We start from the raw sequence: 9,662 nt of genomic DNA, 5'->3' as shown, positions 1-9,662 counted from the left end.
GTTATGCACACAGAGAGGGCAACCTATCATTCTTAATATGAGAAGCTTGTTTTAAGACATAAGGGCATTTTGATTCTTTTTAACATGGGCAAAGATAATTCACCCTCAACTGCCCTTCATGTGCTCTCACCTCCTTCAGCTCTTTTGGGAAGCAGGTGAGTCCATCCACTTTCATATTTTCAAACAAAACTCATGAAAGGACCATAAATACCATGACTCGTTAAAATGAAAGCTGTTTTCTGTTGCTCCCACGAGACCCCTTCCTGAGAGAGGGGCAGAGAGAGTTCAGTTCTTTGAAGAATTCTTTTTTCTGTTCAAGTAGCTGCCTCTGAAAGCTGTCTTCTGGGCTTTGTTTCTAATGTCATCTTGAACAGCCTTTGCTGGAGCTCTTCTCTGAATTGCTTCGGAAAGTATGAAGGAGGATCAGCTCCGGATAAGGAAAACAATTTGGTTTGCACACCGACAGGAAGCTATTCCTGGAGAAAGGAACTATATATGAAAGATGGGGGGGGAAAGTTACCCACACTTCCCAAAAAAAGATAATATAGATGCTATTATGCCGTATCTGAATGCTAACATAAAGGTATGTAAAATGAAGGTAAACAATAATTGGGAAATCAATTAAAAGTTCTAGCCGTCAGATTTTTATCCCACCCTTCCTCCAAGCAACTCAGGGTGGCATAAACAGTTTCCTCATCCGTCACATTCTCACAACACCCCTGTAAGTTGTTTAGGCTGAGAGAGAGTGGTTGTTGTTGTTCAGTCACACAGTCGAGTCCGACTCTTCACGACCCCATGGACCAGATCATGCCAGGCCTTCCTGTCTTCCGCCGTCCTCTGAAGTTTGCTCAATTTCATGTTCATTGCATCTATGACACTGTCTAACCATCTCATCCTTTGCCATCCCCGTCTTCTTTGACCTTCAATCTTTCCCAGCATCAGGGTCTTCTCCAGTGAGTGCTCCCTTCTCATTTGGTGGCCAAAGTATTTGAGCTTCAGTTTCATTATCTGGCCTTCCAGGGAACAGTCAGGGTTGATTTCTTTTAGGATTGACTGATTTGATCTTCTTGCAGTCCAAGGGACTCTCAAGAGTCTTCTCCAGCACCATAGTTCAAAAGAATCTATTCTTCGGCGCTCGGCATTCCTTATATTCCAACTCTTGCAGCCATACATGACTACTGGGAATACCATTGCTTTGACCATGCGGACTTTTGTTGGCAGGGTGATGTCTCTACTTTTTATCATGCTGTTTAGGTTCGCCATCGCTTTCCTCCCAAGGAGCAGGCGTCTTTTAATTTCATGGCTGCTGTCACAGTCTGTGGTGATCTGGGATCCCAGGAACGTGACGTCTGTCACGACTTCCACGACGTCCCCTTCTATTTGCCAAGGAGTGATGGGGCCGGATGCCATGATCTTAGGTTTTTTTTATGTTGAGCTTCAAGCCCACTTTTGCGCTCTCCTCTTTCACTCTGAGCAAGAGACTCTTTAGGTCCTCTTCACTTTCTGCCATTAGAGTGGTATCGTCTGCATATCTGAGGTTGTTGATCTTTTCCCCAGCAATCTTAATTCCCGCTTGTGATTCATCCAGGCCAGCATTTCACATGATGTACTCTGCATATATATTAAATAAGCAAGGTGACAATATACATCCTTGTCGTACTCCTTTTCCTATGCTAAACCAATCAGTTGTTCCATATCCGGTTCTAACTGTCGCTTCTTGACCCTTATACAGAGAGAGTGGTTAGCCCAAGGTTATTAAGTCTGGTTCGTGAATGAAGTAATGAACCCCAGTCCCTCAGTCCTTGCCTGGCAGGCCTAATTCAACATTCTAAAACCTGTATTGTACTGTGCTGTGTTACACTGCGCTGTAGTGCAGTGGTAAGATATAACAGAGATATTTCTGCAGACTAATCAGAGATTGGTTGTCATGCCTCATTCCTCCCCTCAGTTTGACCCAGGGATAAAATCTATGTGGGATAGATGGGATCACAGCCCAAGACCAGAGTGTGTCATAATCAAAAGGAAACAAGACGCTGCTAAAAATATTCTCGCTGAGGAGTTAATAGTGTCACAGACACTGGCAGAGAAGCCTTAAGAATGACTTTTACCAGGACTGGGATCATCCAGACTTCCTGGTTTCCACTGGTGTATTGCCACACTGGATGGGATAAAATTTGGGGTGTACAGAATTCACTTGTTCTGAGGCATGCTTTGAAAGGTCAGTAGTTGCACTGTGGTCACACCAAGAGTCACAGGGATTATGGTGCAGAAAGCCTTTTGACCAGAGGGTCAAACAGAGGATGAAACAGAAGAATGACACGGACATCATTTAAGTAACCCTCATCCTCCAGACTCCTTGTTTTTTCTCATGAATAAATCTTTGGCGGAGCAACTGAGGAGGAGCCTGTCTTCCTTGAAGAAACAGCCACTCATCCACCAATGGGAATTTTTAAAGGAGTCCCCTTTCTGCCCAGACTGAGGCCTTCACCAGATGATAACAAGTTTGTGTCTTAACTGCAGGTGAGGACTGACATGATCCGTGAAAAGAAAGATTCCTACACGTACGAAACTATCATACAGTTTCGTTTCCTTAACTCTGAGGTTTATACAAATATTCAGATAAAAAGATAGGAGAGGATTAATAACTAAAGCAGGGGTCGGCAACATTTTTGAGCCTTATAATTTAATAAACAGCCCTATCCAAAGACCTCATCACCAGCACACTGTCAATGCTGTTGCAGTGCTGTTGGATAATATGTTATGTCCACTCTTCAGAAGACATAAGAGTCAATAAAATGCTTCATACCGAGATGCAGTTACACTGAAATCCACAGTCATGGCACAATGTGTCAATGAATCCCTTGTGAAGGCATCAACCAGCACATGCTGATATCAGTGTTCCCTCTAAGCTGAGCTAGTGTGAGTTAGCGCACAGTTTTTTAGCCTCCGGCTCACACATTTTTGTCTTAGTTCAGGAAGGATGGCTCCAGGGCAAACTAATTTATGCAGCAGCCACATCACTTGCTCACAACTTTGATGCCAGTAGCTCACACAGTAGGGTTTTTGCTCACAAGACTCCACAGCTTAGAGGGAGCATTGGCTGATATATCAGCCCACAACCCTGCAATGGCAGCCCACTTCTGCAGAATGCAACAAGGGGAAAAACAAAGGGAATGCAGTATCCATCATGGTGAGGAGTGTGGTGGCACTCAGAACAATAATTTGCCATGGAGCTCCACATTTGTGGTTCTGGCTCCCTCCCAACAACCATGTTCCTTCTGCCCAGTTGCACACACAGGGAAGGAAACAGGGCCTTTCAAGCACATCACCCACATACCTCCTCAGCTTACTTGGCAGACAACACTCAAATTCAGATCTGGGTGGGATTGAGCAGGGGAATATTGTGCAGTTTACGAGTCACTGTATTGAAATGTTAGCTGGAGCTGCTCCAATGAGCCTTGATCCTGCAAGGCAAGAGGCACCCTTAGCATGTGGCCATGACACTGCGCTAACAGCATGGTACAAGCCTGCTGGCACATTCGCAAGGGGTGCCTCCCTTTCTGCACTTTACATACTTACAGCTAGTAGCTGTTAAGGGGGTTGGGTTGTTGGAATAATACACAGAATGGACAGGGGAGCATGAACTCAAAAGTTGGAGCAAAGGTCCCTGCCTTCTTGCTTACCCATAAGGGATTCACTATTCTTGCATCCCCAGTTGGAAGAAGTGCCTTCTGGTGTTCGTGTTCTGAGGTGGAGTAGCTGTAAGGGGTATGAGCAGAGCAGTGTAGCTGACATAGTCCTGATGCCGCTTGATTCTGTGATAGGGCTGGAGTTATGTCAGCCTAATGCTGGCCTGATGCTAGCATGGCTTGGCACTGATGCATCTCCAGATATATTGGAGTGAACCAGGGACCTTCTGCATCCAAAGTAGACACTCTACCACTGATCTATTACATCTCTAGTTATCACTTAGATTTACAGCTGACTGTAACTCTACCCTAACAGGAAATAGCTGATAAACTTTATGAACATAAGTTACCTGTAATAAAGTATTTTGTCTCTATATTTTGTCTGGGACCTTCATACCTGGTGGACTGCCTCTTCTGACATGAAATCCCCTCCTCCCCAAAATTTGCATTCTTCAACCCACAAACTGCTTGTGGTGCCTGCCCCCCCCCCCCCGGGGTGTTCGCCTGGCATCAACCAGAATCAGGGCAGTAGAACAAAGATTGGGGTAGGGTGGGGGGTTGGAACAACCAGGTCAGATCATTGGTCCAGTTAATTCAGCAATGAATGTCTACCCTGGGTGTCACTGGTTCTCCAGCTTCTCAGGTAGAGAAAGACATTCCCAGCCCTTGCTACCTGAGACACCAGGGACTAACCTTGGGACATCTGGGAGGAGATCAATAAGGACATAATGTAAGCATTCAGAAGCATGGAGTAAACACATGAAATAAGTGCAGTAAAGAAAAGGAGGCCAACAAAGGGAAAATAATAATGGAGAGAGAGGAGGAGACATAAAACACAGGCAGTGAAGTTCAAAGCCAGGAAGGAAGCCGTAAATAAGAGGCAGACAAAGGCACTCTGCATTACTGTGACCAAGTATAGAAAAAATAAAGGAGTCAGTACATGTTTGTAACTATATAAATGGAACAAATTATTTTTTAAAAACAATATTAGGAATCTGAATCCATTAAAAGTGACTTACACATTACAGAGTACACAGGTTGGGCCTGGGCACTACAGTCACATTGTGAGTTGCAAGTTCTCCTCAGTTCCCGTGTGCAGGGTGCTCAGTTCAGATTGTGACTGCAGTGGGCATGGAAGGGTTGCCAACCTCCAGGTAATGGCTGGAGATCTCCCACTATTACAACTGATTTCCATGTGACAGAGATCCATTCCCCTGGAGAAAATGGCCATTTTGGAAGGTGGACTCTATGGCATTATACCCCACTGAGGCCCCTCTCCTCCCTAAATCCCGCCCTCCTCAGGCTCCACCCCCAAAATCTCCAGGTATTTCCCAAGCAAGGGCTGGCAACCCTAGTGCATGGAGATGGGTTTCAGCCTTTCCCCCATGCCGTTTTCCTAACCTGCAAGGGTCTCACAGGTGCACTGCTAGGCCCACGAGCAAAATCAATGTTCAGAATCATGAGTTTTTCCAACAGGCTGAATAGCCCATCCAAGGACTGTTTCAGGACAAGAAAATGGAAGTAGAATTGCTAACTCTGAGTTGGGAAATTCCTGGACATATGGGGGCAGAGTAGGGTTGCCAAGTCCTCGGTGTATGTAGAGTGGGGGACTCCAGTGCTGCTCCAGGAGTCCATGTGCGCACGCTTTGCACGCACGTGCTGCAATCATGTCACCCGGAAGTGACGCAACCAGTGTTCCCAGCTGAGTTAGTGTGAGCTAGCTCACAGTTTTTTAGCCTCTGGCTCACACATTTTTGTCCTGGCTCAGGAAGGATGGCTCCAGAGCAAACTAATTCATGCAGTAGCCAAATGGCTCGCTCACAACTTTAATGCCAGTAGTGCACAAAGTAGAATTTTTGCTCATAAGACTCCACAGCTTAGAGGGAGCATTGGACGCAACCACGTCGGGCATGCTGGGGGTGGGGCTACAATCATCCGAGGGAAAACCATAGAGTTTTCTCTCGGATGACCGCGGCCCCGCTCCCAATGCACCCTACGTGACTGCGTCACTTCCTGGTGACGTGCTGATGCCGGACACGTCGTGTGCTTTGGGGGTGGGGTTCCCCCCAGGGCCTGATCCACCAGTGGTGGGTAACAGGCCTCTCGGGCAGGGGTTTCCCCGCCCCCCGGGGGGACTTGGCAAGCCTAGGGCAGAGCCTGGAAACGGCAGAGTGTGGGTAGGGGAGGGAGCTCAGGAATGTAATGCCATACAGTCCACCCTCCAAAGCTGCCATTTTCTCTAAGGAGACTGATTGTAGTCTGATCATATTTTGAGCCCAGTGGCACCTGTAGTCTGATCAGCTGGCATTCCAGAACTCCAGGATGGCAATCCTAGGGGAAAGGATGAAGCCCCTTCTCCATGCACTCCACAGCAACAATCCAGATCAGTCACCCCACGTGTGGGAATTGAGGAAAACCTGCAACTCATGTGTGACTATTACGCAGGACACAAGATGGGGATCCTGGGCCCAACCTGGGTATTCTGTACTGTTTGAAGTGGCCCTGATGTGGTACAGCCTGAATGAAGGAATTAAAAGGGAGAGAAGTATAAAATACAACTTTAGGTGGAAAAGAATGAATCAGCATATTTTACAGAAACAGAAAAAAGAAGAATCAGGATTGAATAACGGAAACAAATCAAAATTCAGTTTTAGAAAGACTAAGTTTTAAATAGTGCAAAGGTATCTAAGATAAAAAAACACTTTTAGATTCCTTCTAAAACTGAATGTGTGTATCACTGAAAATACTCTTGAGCAAAAAAGAAAAAAGCATGCCAAAGGGGCTTCTTTTCAGAGCTCTTTCTTGGAAATAAAACTGCATTTTTCAAAACTTGAGTATTAAGTTCTCTAAGAGAGAAAAAATAGACAACTTTACCAAACTGGTATTGTAAGTAGAAATATTAGATTTGCCTAATTGGGCTTAAGGGCAAAGACATGCAATGCTAAATGTTCTTTTCTCAGAACATTTTGTAGTCCCAATTAGTCAAACATCAGAAATCCCAGGATAAGGAAGCCCAGCCAGATGTAGCAACCGCAGGTGTGCAAAGCCCAAATCATAATTCTTGTACAAACAGGAAGTGATGTCACAGCTGGCTGATGATACCAGAAATGACATCCCACTACTCAGTCTGTTTAGGTTGCTCTGGGAACAGCAAAGAGGTTGTCTGGGCTAGGCAGCCTCTGAGCTTATGTTGGGAGGATTGGGGGTGGGGACATGGTGGGGGGCATTACCATGGGCATGATGGTGTCACTTCTGGCTATTCCTAGAGCTATCCACTGTCACTTGCAGCAGATTTATTCTGTAAATGATGTCCTTATGTCTGTGACACCACCAGGTGTTTTCTATTTTTCCTGGGACAGGAGGAACTCAGGGTGGGAGATGCCCTGCCCTGACCAGGGGAATGACATCCCCATCTGGGCTAGACGCAGCATAAGCTTTCAGACCAAACTAAATATGGCCTTTTTACTGAGTTCAGTCTAGGTTCCTTCAACACGACTTTCATTTCTGCCAGTTAGATTCTCAAGGGTTGTCAACTTCATGATGGGAGATTCCTGGAGATTTTGGGGTGGAGCCCAAGGAGGGCAGGATTTGGGAAGGGGATGGACCTCATCAAGCTATAATGCCACAGAGTCCACCCTTCAAAGCACCCATTTCTCCAGGGTAATCGATCTCTGATGTCTCGGGATGAGTTGTAATTCCAGGAGAGCGCCATGATCCTTGTGGAGATTAGCAACCCTCAAGTGTTGCAGGGACCCATTTTGGATCAAGCCTGTTGCAAGGGGGGAGAGAGGACTTCAGCCTTTTCCCTGGTGCTGTTTTCTCAATACAAAATGGCCCTGGGGGGGGGTTATTTCCCACTAAGGGGGCTGCCCAATTTGAAAAGATGCCACGGAGCAAAGGCTGAAGCCTTCTCCAGCACAATCACTGTTGTCCCATGAACAGCACATCACATGAGTTCTTAATGGGAACATGGGAACTTTTCAAAATGACAAACTGCTGTAGAATAATTTTGCAAAGTATGACAAATTTATCGGTGAACTTTTCATAATAAAAACAATTCCATACATGCTTTTATAGAACACAAAACAAGCATTTCCTATGTCTTAGCTAGTACAATAGGCTTCAAGCATCATGCCACTGCTACAGCTAGGAAAAGCCATACTCCTTTTCATAGTAGAAACGTTTTGTTTAAGTGTCACATGTTGATTGGATGAACAGAGGTTTGAATTTGACTTTCCAGAATTAAGGTCCAGACATTACTGTATCACTCCTGCTCCCTTGCTGGCACGCCACTTGCCTAGGCCTGGCATATTATGTATGTTACATGCAACCACCAGGAAAAAAATCTTGAAAAGCAGCAAGGATACAAAGACATTCAAAATCTGTGCATTTTCATTTCAGAAGAGACTAATGATAAACCTAGGATTGCCAACCTCCAAGTGAAGCCTGGACATCTCTTGGATTTACAACTTCTCTCCAGAGGACAGAGATCCATTTCCCTGGAGAACATGGCTGCTTTGATAGGTGGACTCTATGGCATTATGCTCCACTGATGTCCCTCCTCTCCCGAAACCGTATCTTCCCCAGGCTCCACACCCAAATCTCCAGAAATTTCCCAACACAGAGTTGGCAACTTTAGATAAAGCAATTTAGACCATTGTTTGATGTACCCAAATTCTGAAAACATAACTGAATCGCTGAATCACATTGACAGATTTTACATCAGCTCACAATTGGGCATCCACCACCACCAGTAAAATTTCTCTCCCATTTCTCATCTTGATCACCCACGTTTTCTGAATGCAACATCTCTTCTGCCCTAAAATGAAAACTGGAAACTGGGCTACTCTTTTCACAGATGTTAGCGAGCTAAGTTATATAATTTACTTCAACAGCTTTCAAAACTGATGTGCATAATTAGCACCTACCTTTTTACTAGCACTTATTCTTCTTCCCAAAGAAACTTGTTTGGCTTTTGTGCTACATCTCTCACCACCTTTTTGGTTTTTTTTCCTTAGAGAATTCTAGCACTGATTCTTCATTTCCTTTGGGATTTTTTCTCCCTGTTCTGAGAAATTTGTCTCAAGCTCTCCCTCTAACCCCACTCCAAGATAGGAACAACCTATTTATATTTTTCAGTTGTAATGAGCAACCATCCCCTCATTAATAAATTATTCTTGACTAACACAGAAGAACATGTTCCGTGTCACTAACCTTCTCCTGTAGCTCCTGTGATTCTAATGAGGCAGGGGATAGAACAGGATGTAGTATTCCTGCAAACACAGTCCTTGACAAAACAGTTGTCATTTGTGTATGAGAGAAACTTTATATATTTATGTAGATATTTAAAGCACACTTTTCTCTGCAATGGGACATCATTCTCCAGTCTTCCATTTTGTCCTCACAACAACAGCCATGTACAGTAGGTTAGGCAAAGAAAGCACACAACTGGCCCAGGGTCACCCAGTGACCTTTCATGGTAAAATGGAGATTTGATCCAGACCTCCATTTTATAAAGCTAAAATGAAGGTGGGGAGAACAATATAAGTAGTTTGGGTCTCTCCACTGGGCGCAAAAGCAGGGTATAAATATCTACTTGCCTTGTTGCAGATACAACACTTGCTAGGACACTTGCCTCACAGGCAGGGCACAGTCAGCTGGGCTTGCGCATATGAATGTCTTTCTTCAGCTCAACATTTCATTTGCTTTCAAATGTTGCATTATCTCCTATTCTAAAAATGAACTGCGAATGAAATCGAGCCTACAGTTTCTCCACTAGGTGGCTAGGTATTCCACCAAGTGATGAATTACCACATATGAAAGGAAAAGAGGAATATCTTACAAAAGTTAAATCCTCTCCCCTTGCAAAATGGGTGAATCCAGTCAGCTGACAGATGTACCTCAGAGACCAGCAGATCCTACTTGGGACTTGGTTTGATGAAGAATTATCATCTCATTTGGGTACTTAGGGAA

The sequence above is a fragment of the Gekko japonicus genome, unplaced genomic scaffold, assembly GCF_001447785.1.
Source record: "Gekko japonicus isolate JY-2015 unplaced genomic scaffold, Gekko_japonicus_V1.1 scaffold1424, whole genome shotgun sequence".
In the NCBI taxonomy this organism is placed as follows: Eukaryota; Metazoa; Chordata; class Lepidosauria; order Squamata; family Gekkonidae; genus Gekko; species Gekko japonicus.
The sequence above is the reverse complement of the archived record's forward strand: the minus strand, read 5'-3'. Positions refer to the sequence as shown.